Source organism: Apodemus sylvaticus, chromosome 21 (assembly GCF_947179515.1).
Source record: "Apodemus sylvaticus chromosome 21, mApoSyl1.1, whole genome shotgun sequence".
NCBI classification, from domain to species: Eukaryota; Metazoa; Chordata; class Mammalia; order Rodentia; family Muridae; genus Apodemus; species Apodemus sylvaticus.
The window spans coordinates 25,594,491-25,612,290 of record NC_067492.1 but is presented as its reverse complement, the minus strand read 5'-3'; positions in this window follow the sequence as shown (position 1 = coordinate 25,612,290).

Sequence of the window (17,800 nt, the reverse complement as noted above, 5' to 3'; positions counted from 1 at the left end):
CCCCTCACAGATACATAATGTTAAATGTGGTTCCTCAGCCCAGTTGCCAGTAAAATACACCAGTTCATAATCCAGGTTGCTGACCAGTTTGTCCCCAACTGTAACTCAATCGAGTCTATCTCTTGGAGACAGAGACTGAGTGAGTACCACTGAGAAGAGAGGTTATACCTTGTCTATATTTTTGTTGTTGTTGCTATTGTTGTGGTGTTCGTTTTCTACAGAGTTTCTTTGTGGTAGCCCTGGCTGGCCTGGAGCTCACAATGAGGACCAGGCTGGCCTCCAATTCACAGAGATCCTCCTGCCTCGGCCTTCCGAGTGCTGGGGTTAAAGGAACGAAGTATCTTGTTTTTATCCTGGAAGCCATGAAACATTTCTCTTGTAGGCAAACGCCATTTTGGGAATGGGCACAGATGTCAGCCTGTAGCTAGCTGCAGTGGGAATATGGAAAACAACAAAACAAAACAGGTAGCATGCGCCACAGAGTCTGGTGGCTCCCAGAAAGGACTTGGAACGGAGGAAGCTGTCATCTGGACCCAGCGAAGCAGGAACACCAAACACTAACCTGATGGGGTTAGGGTTGAGTGCTCTCGGTCATCAGCAGAAGCAACGGTATGGAGGAGATCATGTCCATGGACGATAAGTCTGGGTTTGGATGAGTTTTGCTCAGCCACACTTCCCTGTCATAATGTGTTCCCTCAGCACAGACCCAGAGCAGTGTGCCCTGGGTCTTAATAGTGATGTGTTTGTGTGTCAAATTGATAAGGGGTCAGTTGTACTGGCTGGTTTTGTGTGTCAACGGGACACAAGCTAGAGTTATCACAGAGAAGGGAGCCTCCCTTGAAGAAATGCCCCCCATTTGAGCCAGCTGTAAGGACTTTTAAAGTTATTTAGATCCTTCAAACTGGAACCCCGAAACCATGAGCCCAAATAAAACTTTTTCTTCTCTGAGTGGATTGTCTAGGGTTTTTCCCATAGACACAGAAAACTGACCAACAGAGATGCACAAGGTGGGTACCATGGAAACCTCCCTCTCCTCATCACTCCTCCTCCTCTTCCACTCATCTATTTACATCTTAGGCAACTTGCTCATCCTGGAGAAAAGCAATGTGCAAACAGAGCAGCCACGTGTCCTATGTGAGCATGGGGGAAGGAAGCCGGTTTAGACAGACTAGTGTGTTTCCAGTAAATGTGACAATTTCAGGTCAAAACACACATATATTTTTTTTCCAATAGGACCTGGCTTGTGGGGGAAAGCCCACCACAGGCATAGATACCAAGAGGAGAAACTTGAAATGTGCTCCCCAGGAATGATGTCAGTCTGTAGCCCCAAGGCAAGGCAGGGGCAGAATGGGAATGGCAGGAAATCTGGTCCCACCCCCATTCACCCTGGTTTCCTCCTCCAGCTGCCTTCGCCCCCACCAGCCCTGGTCCCTGCCTCTCCCTACCCCTCACACTGAACACACTGAACGTCAGTCCCTACAGTCTGCATGTCCGCCACATGGATTCCCAGATGCCCAGGCTGACATACTCCAAACTGAGATAAGGCCCAGGGACCTGTATTTCTAACAACCCCACCCCCACCTCCCATCCTCCAGTCCATCCTCCTAAGCGTGCATCCCTCCCAGATCCACCCTCCTTATCCTGACCAAGAAGAATTGCATCTCTCTTCTCCAGGCCGTCATTCTGAAGTTCCTATGCTGGAAGAGTGGCCCTGAGCACCGGTCTCCTTTTTGAGTCAACCTATTTCTCAGACAGGAGCCCCGGGCCCCCTGCTGGGCTCCTCTGTGGCCTGCTAACCCTGTTCTGTGGTCAGTTGTGTTAGTTGTGCCTTGGAAGAACAATAAGTATGAATTTTATACCAGCTTATCACAGTACCAGTAGCACCGTGGCACCTTTTTAAAATAACCAATTAAGTCTAGCTTTACACCCTCCATCCCTAGGCGATGTAAAATCTAACCTCAATTTCTTGACGTAGGGTGGGGTACTGTACCCTGGGGGCACCCTGAATGGTCAAGATCATGGTACCGAGGGAGTGCTGCCTGCCTGGAGTTCAAACTGAAGTGAGCCTCCCTCATCAGAGAAACGCCTGGGGGAGTCTATGTCTTCAGGCAGTTCCCCCAGTCCTCTAAATATTCATATCCACCCCATCCCCACCTTCCCAAGGAGAGGGACTTGCCTTTTCTCTCCCCTTTTCTTTCACTGTGCAAAGTGTTGGCTCAGGCAGCCCTAGGGGCCTTAGCTTAGAGATCCTACAAAGGCAGCCTCTCTTAGATCCAGCAACCAGGCTCCCAATGTGCTGCGGGAGACATCTCCAAACTGCTAAGCCCTTTCTAATCCAGTAAGCTTTCTCCACAGGCCACTGGCAACCTCCTCCACCTCTCCTTCCTACAGACTCACCACTTCCCTTCACCTCCCTCTCCTCCATCCTCCTCTTCACCCCTCTCCTCCTCCTCACCCTCCTCCCCTTCCCTCCTCTTCTTCCTCTCCCCTGGCCATGGGGGCGGGGGATGGGGGAAGATGCTAAATATATCTGCTTGTTCTCACTGACTCTCCCTTTATGTGGGTAAACTTGTATTTCTTTTATTACGGATTTCTTAAATTAATGAAGCTCTCTTTAGTTCGCAGGCTTCCATAAACGAGCAGCTTACCATATAATGCCGTTTAATACTTTCAGCACAATAGACATCAGTGACACACGGACTCTCGTCTGCTGAAGGTCTGCTCTGTGCAGTCTGTCAATCTGCACGCCTAGCCAGGCACTGCCACAGCCTGGCCTGGGAGAAGGTTTTAAATACTGGTGTTCAGATCTCTTTCCCTAAGAGGTTGGTTCAAATGGGAACAGAGGAGACTCAGATCCCAGGCACTCGTGCCTGTTTTGATTGCCCTGAGACTTCCAGCGCACCATCATACCTGAGGACCACTGGCTTGATTATTCTTATCTCTATTATGAAAATGGGATGGGGGGGGGGGGGTCTTAGGACAAGGTGGAGCAGGAGAAGCAGGTAGAGAGAGGAAGAAGCATCTGCACGAGGTTATTGGCCTGACCTCCAACCTGGTTGTTTCCTGAGCAGATCCTGACATAGAAGCCTGGGGCTGACCCAGCAAGCCACTAGCAAGGGCTTTGGTTAGAGTAATGCACCCACAGTCTAGGAAAAAGAAACCCTGGCTGTGACCCTGCTTGCCTGTGGGTCAACCTTCAAAAGCCCTGGCAGGAAACCCTCCAGGCCAGCACTATATTTCTCCAGGACCAGGACAAGATAGCACAAGACCACTGGTCTGGGCTGAGGCAGGGCAGGAGGTAAGGATAAGGGCAGAACAGACTGAATTCTGTCATAAAGGAAAGAAAACATAAAGCAGCACTGTGAATAAAACAGCACAGGAGGGAGAGAAAGGCTCTCCTCGCCCAGTCCTCCTCCTCAGATTCCCACAGCAGACAGCGAGTGGTCTCAGGGATGCAGAATTAGAGGTGTTATTACATCAGCATGTGTGATACATGCTGATTAGGCAAGAGAAGGATTTGGATGACTTATGAAGCCGTAGACCAGGAAGTAGGGAGTAGGGACTGATATACTGGGGGACTCCTGGCTGAGCCTCTAGACTCAGTGGCCAGAAGTGTCCAGGATAGCCCCACACTGTCACACACAGCCCACCTGCTCCACTTCTGTCCCTGGCAGGGACTGGTTTTCCTCTTTTATGGGAGGATGTCTGCCTAGTGGATTCACTTATCTCCAAAGCATCATGCTGGGGCCGGGCGTAATGTTTAATATTCCTCTCCAGGAAGATGTCCTGTCCTGTGTGTTCACAAACCCAGAATGCTTTGGGATTCTCAGCAGCTGCTTATTTCAGAGCGGCATTTTACACAGCTTAGCAGGCAGTGAGGGGCAGGGGTCTGAGACGGAAAGCAGACAGGCCAGCAGGGCTCAGAGAAGCTTTTCCTGATTTACAGAGTTGTGTCTTGGATGTTGGAGGAGGGGGCCTTACTCAGGCATCTAAGCTACAGTCCTCACCACACATGTCATGTGCCACCCATGTCGCTTGAGGTGTCTGCAAAACTGCAGATTCCAGGGTCTCTCCACCACGGGGCTGCACATTCTGCAGGGAAGCAGCATGCCTAGTACTTTTGGGGATGGGATTTTGCTCTGATGCTCAGGCTGGACTGGAAATCCAGTCCCATGAGAGGCTCCAGACTGAGACTACAAGTGACAGACAGCACTGCTCTTAGCTTAGGGGTCTACACCAGCTTTCACATAAAGATGTGGGAAACCTGGTCTGAGGGCATGAGGGGAGTCAATGGCCAGGCTGCGGGACACCCTGTGATCCACCTTTGGCCGTGCACACAGGGGCGCCCCACCATGCCTGTGCTGACTCCGAACCTGAGATTCACAAAGGTTGGAGATCCCAACTTGTGTTGGTGCGATTTCTTTTTTCTTTTTTCTTTTCTTTTCTTTCCTTTCCTTTCCTTTCTTTTTCTTCCTTCCTTCCTTCCTTTCTTTCTCTCTTTCTTCTTTCTTTCTTTCTTTCTTTCTTCTTTCTTTCTTTCTTTCTTTCTTTTTTTCTTTCTTTCTTTCTTTCTTTCTTTCTTTTTTTCTTTCTTTCTTTCTTATTGTCAGCTTGACACAGACCAGGGTCACCTGGGAAGAGGAAACTTCGGTTAAGGAATGGCCCCTATCAGATTGTCCTGTAGGCAAGTCTGTGAGGCTTGTTTCAAATCCATGATTTGTGTGGGAGGGCCCAGCTCACTATGGGTGGTGTAATCTCCTGGGCAGGTGGTCCTTCGGTGTATTGGGAAGGTGGCTAACGGTTCAGTTCCTGCCTCCAAGTTCCTGCCTTTAGAACCTGGCCTGGCCACCTATCATGATGAACTTCATGTAAGCTATAAAATGAAGTGCCTACCCCCATCCCCACCCTGCTGCCTTTGGTCATGGTGTTTACCATAGGAATAAAAAGCATACTAAGAGCATAGTTTAAACCTGTCACTTCCTCATAGAGGTTATGACCCTCTCTTCACCCAGGGGCCTTCTGGTCACTCCCTTCCATGGAATTTGTTCACAGCACAACTAAAATTATTTTGTTTAGTGATGAATCTGAATTTTTCATCTGTCTTGCTACTATAACCTTAATGGTCCTGTTTCCCGCCATGATCCCAGCACCCAGCACTGGAGTCAATGGGCACTGTGTGATGGAGGAGATACGTCTCTCACCCAGACTTAACAACTCCAGAGAAGGCTGTGGGCCAAGCCAGGCTGTGGCCATTCCCCTCTGAGCCTCCCAGAATCCCTCGGAGGTGCAGCCGGAAGGAACCAGTTTAGCATTGACCTCTTGCTGCACAGGTGACTAATGTGTTCCTGGGAATACCTCTGTCTGATTCCCTAGATAAAGTGACGGACCCCAGACGCCGCGCCACACCTACACTCTCCCCTCCTCTCATCTGTTCAGCGGTAGAATTGTTTTCCCCATCAGGATTTTGGAGTCAAATCCGCCCAGTGGACTCAGGTCAGCCAACACCCAGCCTGGATTCTGAAATGTCCCCTGCGCCAGGCGTGGCAGGCAGGAATGAAGGCGAACAGCTCTGTCAGATCCGTGAGCCAAAGACAATTGCAGCCGAGCCTCACTCTGGGACAGACTAATATTTATGCTGCATGTTAAGCGGCTGCAGCAGCTGCTTCACAGTGAGACCCTTAAACCCGCCTCCAGGCTCCAGCTTCAGGCTCAGAAAATGGACTTTTAACAGGCAGCAAATGAACACGTCAAGCCCAATCATTCCACAGTCTGGGAGGGATTCGGGAACAGTGGGGTTATGGCAACCTTGTGACACAGCTGTCCCTGCAAGGCTGAGCTCCTCCCCGCTGTGGGAGCCTGCTCAGCCAGGGATCGGTCACATCCACTTCCCATTCATCTCTGGCCCCATAAGGGCCACAGCCATTGTGACTGCGGGAGATTGGTGGGTTGCTCCAATCAGCCCTGAGCCAGGCAAGGGTGCACCATCAGGAAGGGCACGGACACAGCCTCAGTCCCTAGCTAGGGGCCCAGAGCCAGCTTCAGTCGCTCAAGACATGTAACATCTGGTCCACTCCCTCCAGGAGTGGCTCTCTGGCTGTCACAGCTTTGACCCCGGTCTAGCCACTTCTCTGTTGAAGTTGTGAGTTTCTGGAGGAGAGCAAAGAACAGCTTCTTCCTACTTTTCCCGGCTTGCCCCACCGGTCTCTGCAGGATGAAGGTGGAGAGAGGGCCTGCCCACTGGGTGGAGAGTCACATGTCCTGAGAGCTGTCTGTTAACGTTACACCTCACCCAGAAAACAGAGGTCAGTGGGGTTGAACTCAAGCCTAGAACCTGGAGGCAGGAGCTGAAGCAGAGACCAGAAAGGAAGGTGCGCCCTGGCTAATTGGCTTGATGCGCATGGCTTACTCTAATAGCTTTTTAATAGAAGCCAATACCACGTACCCAAGGATGGCGCTGGCTACGGTGGCCTGGGCCCTCTCACACCCATTAAGAATTAAGAAATGACCCTACAGATATGACAACCAGCCAACTTGATAGTGGCAATTCTTTGGTTAAGGTTCCCTCTTTCCAGGTGATTCCAGGCTTGTGTTAAGTAGATCTTCTTCTGATCACACTGTCAGCTCCCACCCCACGGGTCTCAGAGCTGATGAGAGCTTTGAAGGGCTCATTGAAGTCAGAAATTATGGTGGTAAGTGACCTACAGAACTGAGTAGAGGATTCTCCACAGAGACAAACAACATTGCCGGGTATCTGGAGTCCATCAGGGATGCTTACGCTGAGGCCAAAGGCAGCGTGCCTTTGATGGTCTCACAGACAGAACCAAAGCTGATGCCCCTCAGCTGGGGTACCCAAGTCAGCAAATAAGAGCATCATCTTAGATTTGCATTTCAGACAGTGACTACTTATAAACGCATCTGCTTCCAAGCTCTGCCACAACTGTGTGTCACAAACCCAAGGGCTAGGTCGCTCTGTCATGGTCTGGAGGCTAGACGTCAGAAATCGACGTAAGACCTAGCTCTCCGAAGGATTCACAGAAGACTCTACTCCAGTCTGTCTCTCAGCTCAGTACCCCCTGGTATCCCTTGGCTTGTGGGAACATCATTCTGTTTTCTACCTCAGTCACGTAAAACTTTCCCTATGGGTCTCTACCTCTTCATGTGACCTTCTTTTTCTCTCTCAGGACACCAGTCATGTTGGATTTAAAACCTAATCTTCACTTAGTAAAATCTACAAAGATTCCATTTCCAGAGAATGTCACTCCCAGAGGTGCCCAGAGGTTAGACTTGGACACATCTTTTGGGGAAGGCATAACCTTACAAAAATGACTATGTCACAAATGTTGCATAGTCTATGCCTACAGCAGAGAAGGGTCTGTTTTTCATCTGAAATTTAAATGTAGCTGGATGCCATATGTCCAATTCATAGCCAAGACCTTCTCCAAAGCCCAACAACCCAGTGTGTAGTTCTGTTGGATTCTGTTTGAATCCACCTAGAATAAGTGAGAGTTGAATGTTAATGCCTAAAAGACATCGAAAAGATGGCAAAAGATGATTCAAAAGAAAAGTTGAGGACGGATGCTGAATAGATGCTTGGGTCTAGATCTGTGCAGGAAAGACAATGAGGAAAGCAGTGTCGGAAGGCAACACAGATGGGCGCTAGGTCAGGGCGATGGAGGATACACAGATTGAGGAAGAGGCACCAGGCAGTGCGCCTGCCTCAGACCCCGGTCATAAGACAAGCATAATTCCTGTCCCTTCATTAAGGGTCACTAGTGCCTTGACCCCCACCCCATTTCCCAAATGCTCCCCTCTGACTTCACCATGACACCCCGACCTGCTTGCTCCTTAGCAACATGCCTTTTGCATACCCTATACCCAATCACATCCCAAATTCCTCAGTCCCATTTGGTCCTCAGAACTGCTGGGCAGAGTCACTGACACACCCATTAGGTTGTCACCACACAACTCTCTCCTTTGGGTCCTTTGGAAAATCCTGATGGCTAAATACTTCTTGGCAAGTCAAGGTTCAACACACCTACCTACAGAATGCTTACAACCTCCATATATATATATATATATATATATATATATATATATATACATATATATATATATATGTATATATATATACATATATATATATATATATTTATAACAGCCAATGAAACAGTATTTGGGGTGGGGACTTTTGAGAAGAGATTTGGGAATAAAAGAAGATCAGTCATGGATGGAGCTAATAACCCTCATAAAAATAGATTTCCTGCCCTTTCTGCCCTGTAAGGTGTGGCAAGCAGACAGCCTTTTATGAAGCAGGGAGCTGGACCTCACCAGGTATGTGAGGTCTTGGACTTGTGCTTAGGCTGTCTCCAGAACCATGAGAAATGAGAAGCCCCTGGGAGGAGAATTCTGCTGTCGCAGCCTGAAATGTCCCAGATGCGCCCTTCTGAGGGAGGGTTGAGATGAAGCCAAGCCGGGAGCTGGAGGGGAGGATGCTGGGAAGTTTGGTGAGGAAGTACAGAATCATGAGGCCAACATACGGAGTCCCCTCTCTGGACTCCGCAAGCAGTGTCGGCCACTCTTCTGAAGACATGCTAGGCCCGTGGAACTCTCCCAGGCACCCTCTCTCTAAACTGGAAACCAGGAGAAAATGAGAGGTACAAAGAGGGTTTATCAGGTTGCTTGGTTAAATCAAGCTTATGGCCGACTGTCAGAATAGCTATCTATGGCCGACTTTAGTGAGAAACCATTCTTATGGGCTGGAGAGATGGCTCAGTGGTTAGAGCACTGGCTGCTCTTCCAGAGGTCCTGAGTTCAATTCCTAGTACATGGTGGCTCACAGCCACCTGTAATGGGATCTCATGCCCTCTTGTGGTGTGTCTGAAGACAGCAACAGTGTACTCACAGAAAGGAAGGAAGGAAGGTGGCACACACCTGTAATCGCAGCATTCTGGGAGGCAGAGGCAGGTGGATTTCTGAGTTCGAGGCCAGCCTGGTCTACAGAATGAGCTCCAGGATAGCCAGAACTATACAGAGAAACCCTGTCTTGGAAAAAAAAAAAAAAACCAAATCCAAAAAAAAAGAAAGAAGAAAAAAGAAAGGAAGGAAGGAAGGAAGGAAGGAAGGAAGGAAGGAAGGAAGGAAGGAAGGAAGGAAGGAAGGAAGGAAGGAAGGAAGGAAAGAAGGAAGGAAGGAAGGAGCATTCTCATGCTATGTGGGGATCAATCCTGGGTCACAGCTGCATTCAGTCTAGGCCCCTGGAAGGAGCTGGCTGCTCTCCTCCCTTTGACTAGCACATGCAAAGTAGAAGAGGCTTGGCAGCCGGATCCTGGCAGACGGACCCTGCGTGTACTTCCAAGCTCCTGGCAGAAGCAGTGTGCATGCGCCAGGGCCAGCAGGATGGCCATGGCTCGCTCACCCAGATCATGGTAGAGCTGGATCACACTTGGCTTGAGCAGAGTTGGACAGGGATCGCTGAAGCTCCTCCTCAACAGACCCCCGAGGGATAGCTCATCCCAGCTGGTCCTAAGGCAGGACAGGAGGGCAGGGCAAATCTTAGGGACATGAGAAGGGTTCTCCTCACCCTGGAATCCAGGAGAAGCCTCGGACCAGCAGAGAAGCAAGGAGAGTGTCACAGTTACCAACTGCTTAAAGATGTCCCTCTGTAACTCCTTCCCTTGCTCGCTGAGAAACTAACATTAGCACACACACACACTCATGTCAACCTGCTCACAAATACTTGTGTATGCCTGTGTTCCACCCCACCCATTTACATGCACAACAGTATTTGTGTGCACGTGTGCACACAAGCACGCGCATGCACACACACACATACATGCACACACAACCCACCTGGGTAACTACATACTTTTGCATAGGCAGATCCCTCTGTTTCCACACACACCCGCACACACCAGACCCCAGCCGTATATTGAAAGCCGCGAGCCGGAACTCACTGATTTACACACGCGCAGAGAGCTCTCCCTTACAAGGCCCAACTTCCCAATTGCACCCACAGCTTATATTTAAAGCATTTTCCTGGCTCACCAGTGAAAAATAAATTTCTTTTTCTCACTTTCCAGATTTGCTATCATCAACCTGGAGCCAATTCTCATTTAAAAAAAAAAAAATGATGCCCAGAAAAGAACAAGAACCTAGAAAGAAAATGAATCTCGGTCCTGACAGGTGGACTGGTGCCAGAGCCTCCCTACAGTGTTGCTGGAGCTGAACAGCCTGTCGTTGTGGCTGTGCTTGCAAGGTCACGGGCAGAGGGGGGACCTGTGGACGGGCGTGCTGGGCTGGCGCTGTGGCTAACTGCCAGCGGGGGGGGGGGGGGGGGAGGGGGGGAGGGGATGACGGATGACCTGCAGGGCACCGATGTAGGTGAGCAAGCAGGTGAACGAGAGGGGAAGAGAAGTGAGAGCCAATACACCAGGCACAGTAGTGCGCACCTGTAATCACAGCTCTTCGGAGACTGAGGATGGAGAATCCTAAGTTCAAGGCCAGCCTGGACTCTATAATGAGATCTTGTCAAAAGAAAACTACAAGCAATCGGATTGGAGCATCAGTAACAGGTGCAGGGCCGTCTGTGGTCGCGGTCGTCGTTACTAAGGAGGTGGTGGTGGTGCCAGCAGGAATGAGCACCAAGGAAGCAGGGGTGAAGCGGTGTTGAATAGATTTCCAGAGAGTCACTGTGGCAGCTAGGCAGAGGCTTGATAAAATGCAGTACATCGGAATAAGAGACGTCAGGGCTGGAGAGCAGAATTCACCACTGCAAGATGCTGTCTCTGTACAGGTCTGAACTGTCCCCAGCCGGCTTGTGGGTTTTTTTTTTTTAATTTATTTATTTTTATTAGATATTTTCTTTATTTACATTTCAAATGTTATCTCCTTTCTTTGTTTCCCCTCCAAAAACCCCCTATCCAATCCCCCCTCCCCCTGCTCACTAACCCACCCACTCCTGCTTCCCTGTCCTAGCATTCTCCCACACCAGGGCATCGAGCCTTCTCAGGACCAAGGGCCTCTCCTCTCATTGATGTCCGACAAGGCCATCCTCTGCTACATATGCAGCTGGAGCCATGGGTTCCTCCATGTGTACACTTTGGTAGGTAGTTTACTCTTTGGTTGGCACTCTTTTAATTGGTAGAGCTCTGGGGGTACTGGGTGGTTCATATTGTTGTTCTTCCTATGGGACTGCAAACCCCTTCAGTTCCTTGGGTCCTTTCTCTAGCTCTTCCATTGGGGACCCTGTGCTCAGTCCAGTGGTTGGCTGAGAGCATCCCCCTCTGTAGTTGTCAGGCACAGCCAGAGCCTCTCAGGAGACAACTACACCAGGCTCCTGTCACCAAGCACTTCTTGGCATCCACAATAGTGTCTGTGTTTGATAACTGTATATGAGATGGATCCCCCAGGTGGGGCAGTCTCTGGATGACCTTTCCTTCAGTCTCTGCTCCACACTTTGTCTCTGTATCTCCTCCCTGGGTATTATGTGCCCAGGCTTGTGTTTTGAATATTGTTCAACTAAGAGCCCTATTTGGGAGATGTTCTGGAAACTTTCAGAACTAGAACCCGGCTGACAGAAATAGATCACCAGGGATGGGTCTTTACCAGTCTATCTGTCCCCTGGTTCCTGCCGCACTCCTGAACAAGCTTATACCAACATGAGCTTCCTGCTCTGACACATCTTTGTCACAGTGGACCGAAACCCTGTGAAACTAGGAGACACATAAATAGCATGGGCCGGTAAGTTGTTCATGCCAGGTATTTTATCCTGGCAATGAGAAACGGAACTAACACACGATGAGAGCCAACCACTGCAAATGGGCAGCCTTCAAAACAGGAATGTGCTGTTTCTGTTCTCTCGTGACCGACAGCGTTGTTTGTTCTGAGAGCTGGGGTTGACCTGTATATTCCAGGTCTCTCTCTGGGGCTTGCCAAGCCCGTGTGTATACACGTCCACATCTTCTTCCTTCTGTGGACATGTGTCTTTGTCCAAATAGCCCCTCTGTATACAGACACCAGTCGTACAGGATGAGCCAACCACCCACAACTTCATTTTAATTTGGCCACTGCCTCTAATGGAGTTACCAATCTCCATCACGTGTCACACCCTGGAGTCCTGAAAACTGGAACTGCAGGATACGTTGGGGGTGGAGGCATTTCAGCCCATAACACCCCCAAAGAGAACTGTCTTAATAACAGAACTGGCAAGGACCCTGGGGTTGGACTTGGTACCCCATGTCATAACCCTATTTTTCAGGACTCCAATCGACGCAGTTCTGCGGAGTTCTGCCCTGTTTTCAAGTTCTCCATTCCAGTCATTTATTTATTGTTCCTGCAAACTTGTCGTCCTGGGAGGACAATGGCTTCGCATTCGTGCCCCTAGTTGAGAATCAACACAGGGCTTCGTGCAAGCCGGGCTCGTTAGAGCAAGGCCCAGGCAGGCGCGTTCTCACAGCACTGGTGAGAAAACCCAAGCTCTTATGAAAACCAGAGTTTACAACTCGGGGTGAACAAACACAGTTTTCTCCAAACATTCTAATAAATTTAGTCTCCATAACAGATATTCACGGTCTCCGATGTAAAAGTCTACGGTCCTTGGAACTATTAAAAATAAAGCTTTCAATATTTTAGGGAAGCGTCTCATCCCCTTAGGAAAGATTCACGGACAGAAAATCAACTTTATGATGACAAGATACAGAATAAATACAGATTTAACTCGAATTTCACGGGAACTGGTATGTAAATATTTGGAGCGCTTCTCTCGTCTGTCTAAATAAAAGCTAATGGCTAATCCTAAATTTTGTATTTTCAGATTGCTCCCGCCCTCTCAAGGTAACTCCAGCCCCTCCTTTTAACCAAGTCTGACTTAAATGTTAGGAGTTTATAAAGTTTTTTGGTTTTGTTTGTTTGTTTGTTTGTTTCCAGTGCTGGAACTCAGACCTGAAGCTCTGCAGACTAGACAAGGAAGTTTCTCCCCATAAGCCATGTCCCCAGCCCTTGGCATCGGGGCGGTTTAATTCTACAAAGCTACTGGGAAACACTGAGAGTCTTTGTAAGGGAGGATCTTGGGGAGATTAGAGAAAGATGAAGGCTCTATCGCTCATTGGCGCCATGACCGTGAGTGAACGGAGTGTAGCGATTCCTCTGAGCTTCCCTGTGTTTCTCTGTAAAGCAGGCGGCAGCGTCCTAGAATCAGCTTCCTTAGAGTTCTCGGGGAGTTAAATGAGATTATATGTGGGTGGTGGATGCTGCGGTGTGCCCCGACTTCGGAACTTCCTGTCTTTCCATGACTGGCCTGCTGCCAGGAGACAGGGCTAAGCGATCAGCTACAGAGAACCTCCGCGTTTGAGTTGCTCCTCCTTCCGAAGGAGCAGTGGAGGACTGTGAAGGCCTGCTCTACCTAACGCAGGCTACCCAGAGATCTTTGAGGCCAGCTGAGCTCTTGCTACATCACAGTTAAGCCACTGCCTCTGCCTGGTAGTGCGGATTGCTTTCCGGGGTGTGAATCCCTAGCCTCCTCCCCTCCCTCACAAACACCCACCATGCCCATCCAGACGCTGCAAGGCGGCCACATTGAGAGCTGAGAGAAGGGTGGGGCTTATAATGATCTCCGTTTTTAAATGTCTTGTTGCACTCAAAGAGAGAGAAAGCAGAGCTCAGGGGGCCTCCGTGTCCTGGGAGCAAGTAGTGTCTGGATCCAAGTTTGTCTTAGAAGTAGAGTCTTCCGGGAAGGTCTTAGAGCAGTGGTTCTCAACCTGTGATTTGCAGCTCCGGTGGTCCCCACAACCTCACCACCATCACATCTCGGGCAACAAGGAGCAGCCTAAGGCCATCCTGCATGTCAGATGTTTACCTTTTGATTCGCAACCTTAGCACAATTACAATTACGAAGTAGCAACAAAAGTAATTTTATAGTTGGGGAGAGGGTCGCCACAATGTAAGGGTATGAAAGGCTCACAGCACTAGGAAGGTTGAGAACTGCTGGCCTAGGAGAAGCGGAGGAAGCAGAGGCTGGGCGTGTGCTGCCTCGGCCCCAACTCCCTGAGATGGAGAGAAGGGAGACAGACCTGGGGCAGCTCTGCTCCGAAACCATTCCACAGAGACTGGTGGAAGGGTAAGACTGACTTCCTTCCTGTCTCTCCTCTCTCTCCTTTTTACATGTGTATTTTTTCCCATTTGTTCTCTCTCTTGCGCATGCGCGACTACGTGTTCGTGCACATATGCCTATGCCTGTACGTATATGTGTCCATGTGCATACAAACACATGCTTCTGTACTCCGACAATCATGAGGCAGTCAGGGGACAACTTGTGGGAGTCAGCTCTCTCTCTCTCTCTCTCTCTCTCTCTCTCTCTCTCTCTCTCTCTCTCTCTCTCTCTCTCTCTCTCTCTCTCTCTCTGCCCTGTGGGTTCTGGGAATCAAGCTCAGGTCATCAGACTCGGCAGCACAGCGCCTTGACCGTCTGAGACATCCTGATGGCCCCCGGAAGCTTCTAGTTTAATACGAACCCTCCAGATGACTTCTGCTCCTACAGTTCAGGGTTGTCCTAGAGTAAGGCAGCTTGGGCAAGCAGAGAGGCAAAACTTAGAGAAGATGTCATGAATAGCTCCTAGCCACGGGGACCTGGGGCAGGATGTGAGGCTTCCACTGAAACTTCTAAATGCACAGCTTTTACAAAAGTGTTTGTATCATTGTGTGTAGGAGCAAATAAATGTAACAACCACAACAAAGGGTAGAGAGACAGATCCATCCCTGCAGTGACAGACAGACACAAATGAGCAGGAGGCTCAAGAAAAATGTAGGTGATTTATTTGGGCAGGAGGAACTTGTAGGAGATGAGAACAGTCTTGAAGTCGTGGAATTGTGGATTCTGTCCCTGAGCTCCAGGCCAAAGAGTTTAAATTGTTCGCTGAAGATGACAGCATGTCTGCAGGCACTCTGAAACACAATGTATCATTTGGATGATGAAGTCACAACCTCATCTTTGGACAAGGATGCCTTTCTTGATTGGGCTGGTCAGCCAGAAGACGAAGACCCATGTCTTCTCTTCCAAGTGAAAGCCAGAAGACACACACACAGGTTTGGAAAAGCCAGAAGACCCCCAGTTGGAAGAAAGCAAGAAGCCGGAACTGTTTTCCCCCAAGCAGCTGTGGCGTACGAGCGCTTGGAATTGGTTTGATTATTTAAAGTAGAATGTGCTTCTCTCTGTCTCTCCTTGTTTTATATCAACATCTGAGGTGGCCACAACAGTATCCAAATTATCCAGGGACTTGCTCTGCAAACAGCAGACGTTCAGCCACAAGCCACAGCTGGAAAGCCTGTTTTGCTCTGGAATTCTCAGCTGTAAAAGGATCCAGATGTTCTAAGATGGTGTGGGGGAGGGATGCCAAAAGGATGCCAGATTTTTACAAAGACCTGCCAAGTCTTGGAGTATGTTCCTCAGGAATTACTCTGGAAGAGATGCTGCGAAGTGTCCTGGACAAGATATTTGTGAGAAAGTGAGGAAGACAGAGTTGGGTGGAGGGAAGATCTGTGCCTCAATGTAGTAGCCACTGAGGTCTCAGCCAGTCCTACGGGAGCTGGGGAGGCTCCAAACTGGGAGAAGGAGGTCCTTAATACAACCTCTGTCAGCCATTGCTCACCACAGGCTTTCATCAGAGATGGTGGCTGGAATTTTTATACAGCCACACCTGTTGTGATGACCCTAAACTATAAAATTATCTTGTTGCTACTTCATAACTGTAAACCCGCTACTGTTGTGAGTCAGAACACAAATATCTGACATGTGGGTTATCTAATATGCAGAATAGCAACCTCCAAAAGGGTCACTACCCACAGGTTAAGGATCTAGGATTTTCAAGTATCCACTAGCTAAGGGCAATGCCCATCAAATGATTGTCTCAGCTACAGAGAAATGGATACACCCCCAAAGAGGGGAACTGGACAAAGACCCTTATCATAGTTAGCTTTAATTGTCAACTTGACACAAGCCTGGAGTCCCTTGAAAAGGGGGAACCTTAACTGAAGTGTCCCTACCAGACTGGCCAGTTGTCATGTCTGTGGAAACATTTCCTAATTTCTAATTGGTGTGAGAGGGTTCAGATCACGGTAGTCAGTGACAGCCTTGGGGACCTGGTCCTGGGATGTATAAGAACGCTATTGGGGTGAGTCACATGGAATAAGCCGGAAGCCTTCCTCCGAGATCTTTGCTTCCGTTCCCGCGTCCGGGTTCCAACCTTGAGTTCTTGCACAAGCTTCCTTTGATGATGGTCTGTGACCCATAACCAAAATTAACCCTTCCCTCCCCCAGGTTGTTTTTGGTGTTTTATCACAGGAACAGAGGAGCAAACTAAAGCACCTACAACCATTGGAATCCAAGAGTCAGGCTCCTGACCCAGGAATTCTCAAAGCATTCGGGATGCTATGGCCAGTGCTGGACCCAAGGATCGACTCTCTCAGGAGAGAACACTGCTGCATCCAGCACGGCTCTGGGGACGTGAGCCTGATGGGTCAAGAGAATGAAGGAAAGACAAACCCAGAGACAGAAATTCCAAGGTTGGGTGGTCTGAGCTCTCAGCTGAAGAAACCTCAGCACCCTGGAAACACAATGTTTTTATTATATAAACAGAGAGGCGGGGTTACTGCGTATGGTTGAACAAGGAAGTAGGGTTATTACATGCAGATAAACAAAGGAGGCAGGTTTATGGTAAACAGCTGGATCAAGTAGAAAGGTTTAGCTAAGCTCAGTAGGAATGGTCTTTATAGGGGAACAGTCTTCAGACCATAAATATCCAGGAAGAGACAGCTACAGTGGACATTTCCTGCACACAATCTCAATGTCTACATTTGCTCCAGAGGAAGGCTTTGCCATTTTCCTCCAAGCCTCACCCCTGGCAAGGAGGCATTGTCATTTTCTCCATGGGTCTGAGTTTCTGAGGTCTGTGGCAACATGTCTTTGTCTCACGTCAACAGTCCACATTCACGAGAATGTGGGCTTTCTCCGCTACTTCTTACAAGGTACGTAGTTCAAGTCACTAAGTATGGCCTCTGGTGTCTTCTGGATCAGAAAAGAAATCCAAAGTGAGGAGTTGGCTTGTTAAATGATGGGACCAGGAATCTAGGAGCAGCCACAAAGCCCAGCTAGAAGCCCAAGATTCTTAGAGCAATGGTTCTCAACCTTCCTAATGCTGCAACCCTTTAATACAGTTCCTCATATCATGGTTGACCCAAAGCTATAAAATTTTTAATACTACTTCATAACAGTTATTTTGCTACTGTTATGAATAATAATGTAAAGATATGTAGGATGTCTGATATGGAAGTCCCCTAGGGATGGAGATCCACAGGTTGAGAACCAGTGCTTTAGAGGGCTAACCCTGCTGTAAAGAAGCCAGGAGGAATAACCCATCTGGACAAATGGTTTTCAGTAGGTGTATTATAACACACATTGTTACAGGCTTCCTTGAGAGCTTTCTCTCAGGCAGGCTTGAGCTAGCTAGTGTTTAAATTTGCAATGGTCAGCACAGACCTGGGGGTGGGGGTCACACACTCAAATGCTCAAAGGAATCAGGTGACCATCACAAACAGTGAGACAGCATATACCCCCTCCTAGAGGGGACACTTGAGACTCAGCCCCAAGTAGTGGCAGCAAAATGGGAATTGGGTCCCAGTGAGGACAATGCTCTCCAATAAACTAGGAATCCAGGTTTCTGTATTAAACTCATTGGTCTTGAAATGTCAAAAAATCAATTTGAATATCTTAAACACTTCATAAGCCACACAAAGTTCATCGGTGGGTGTGT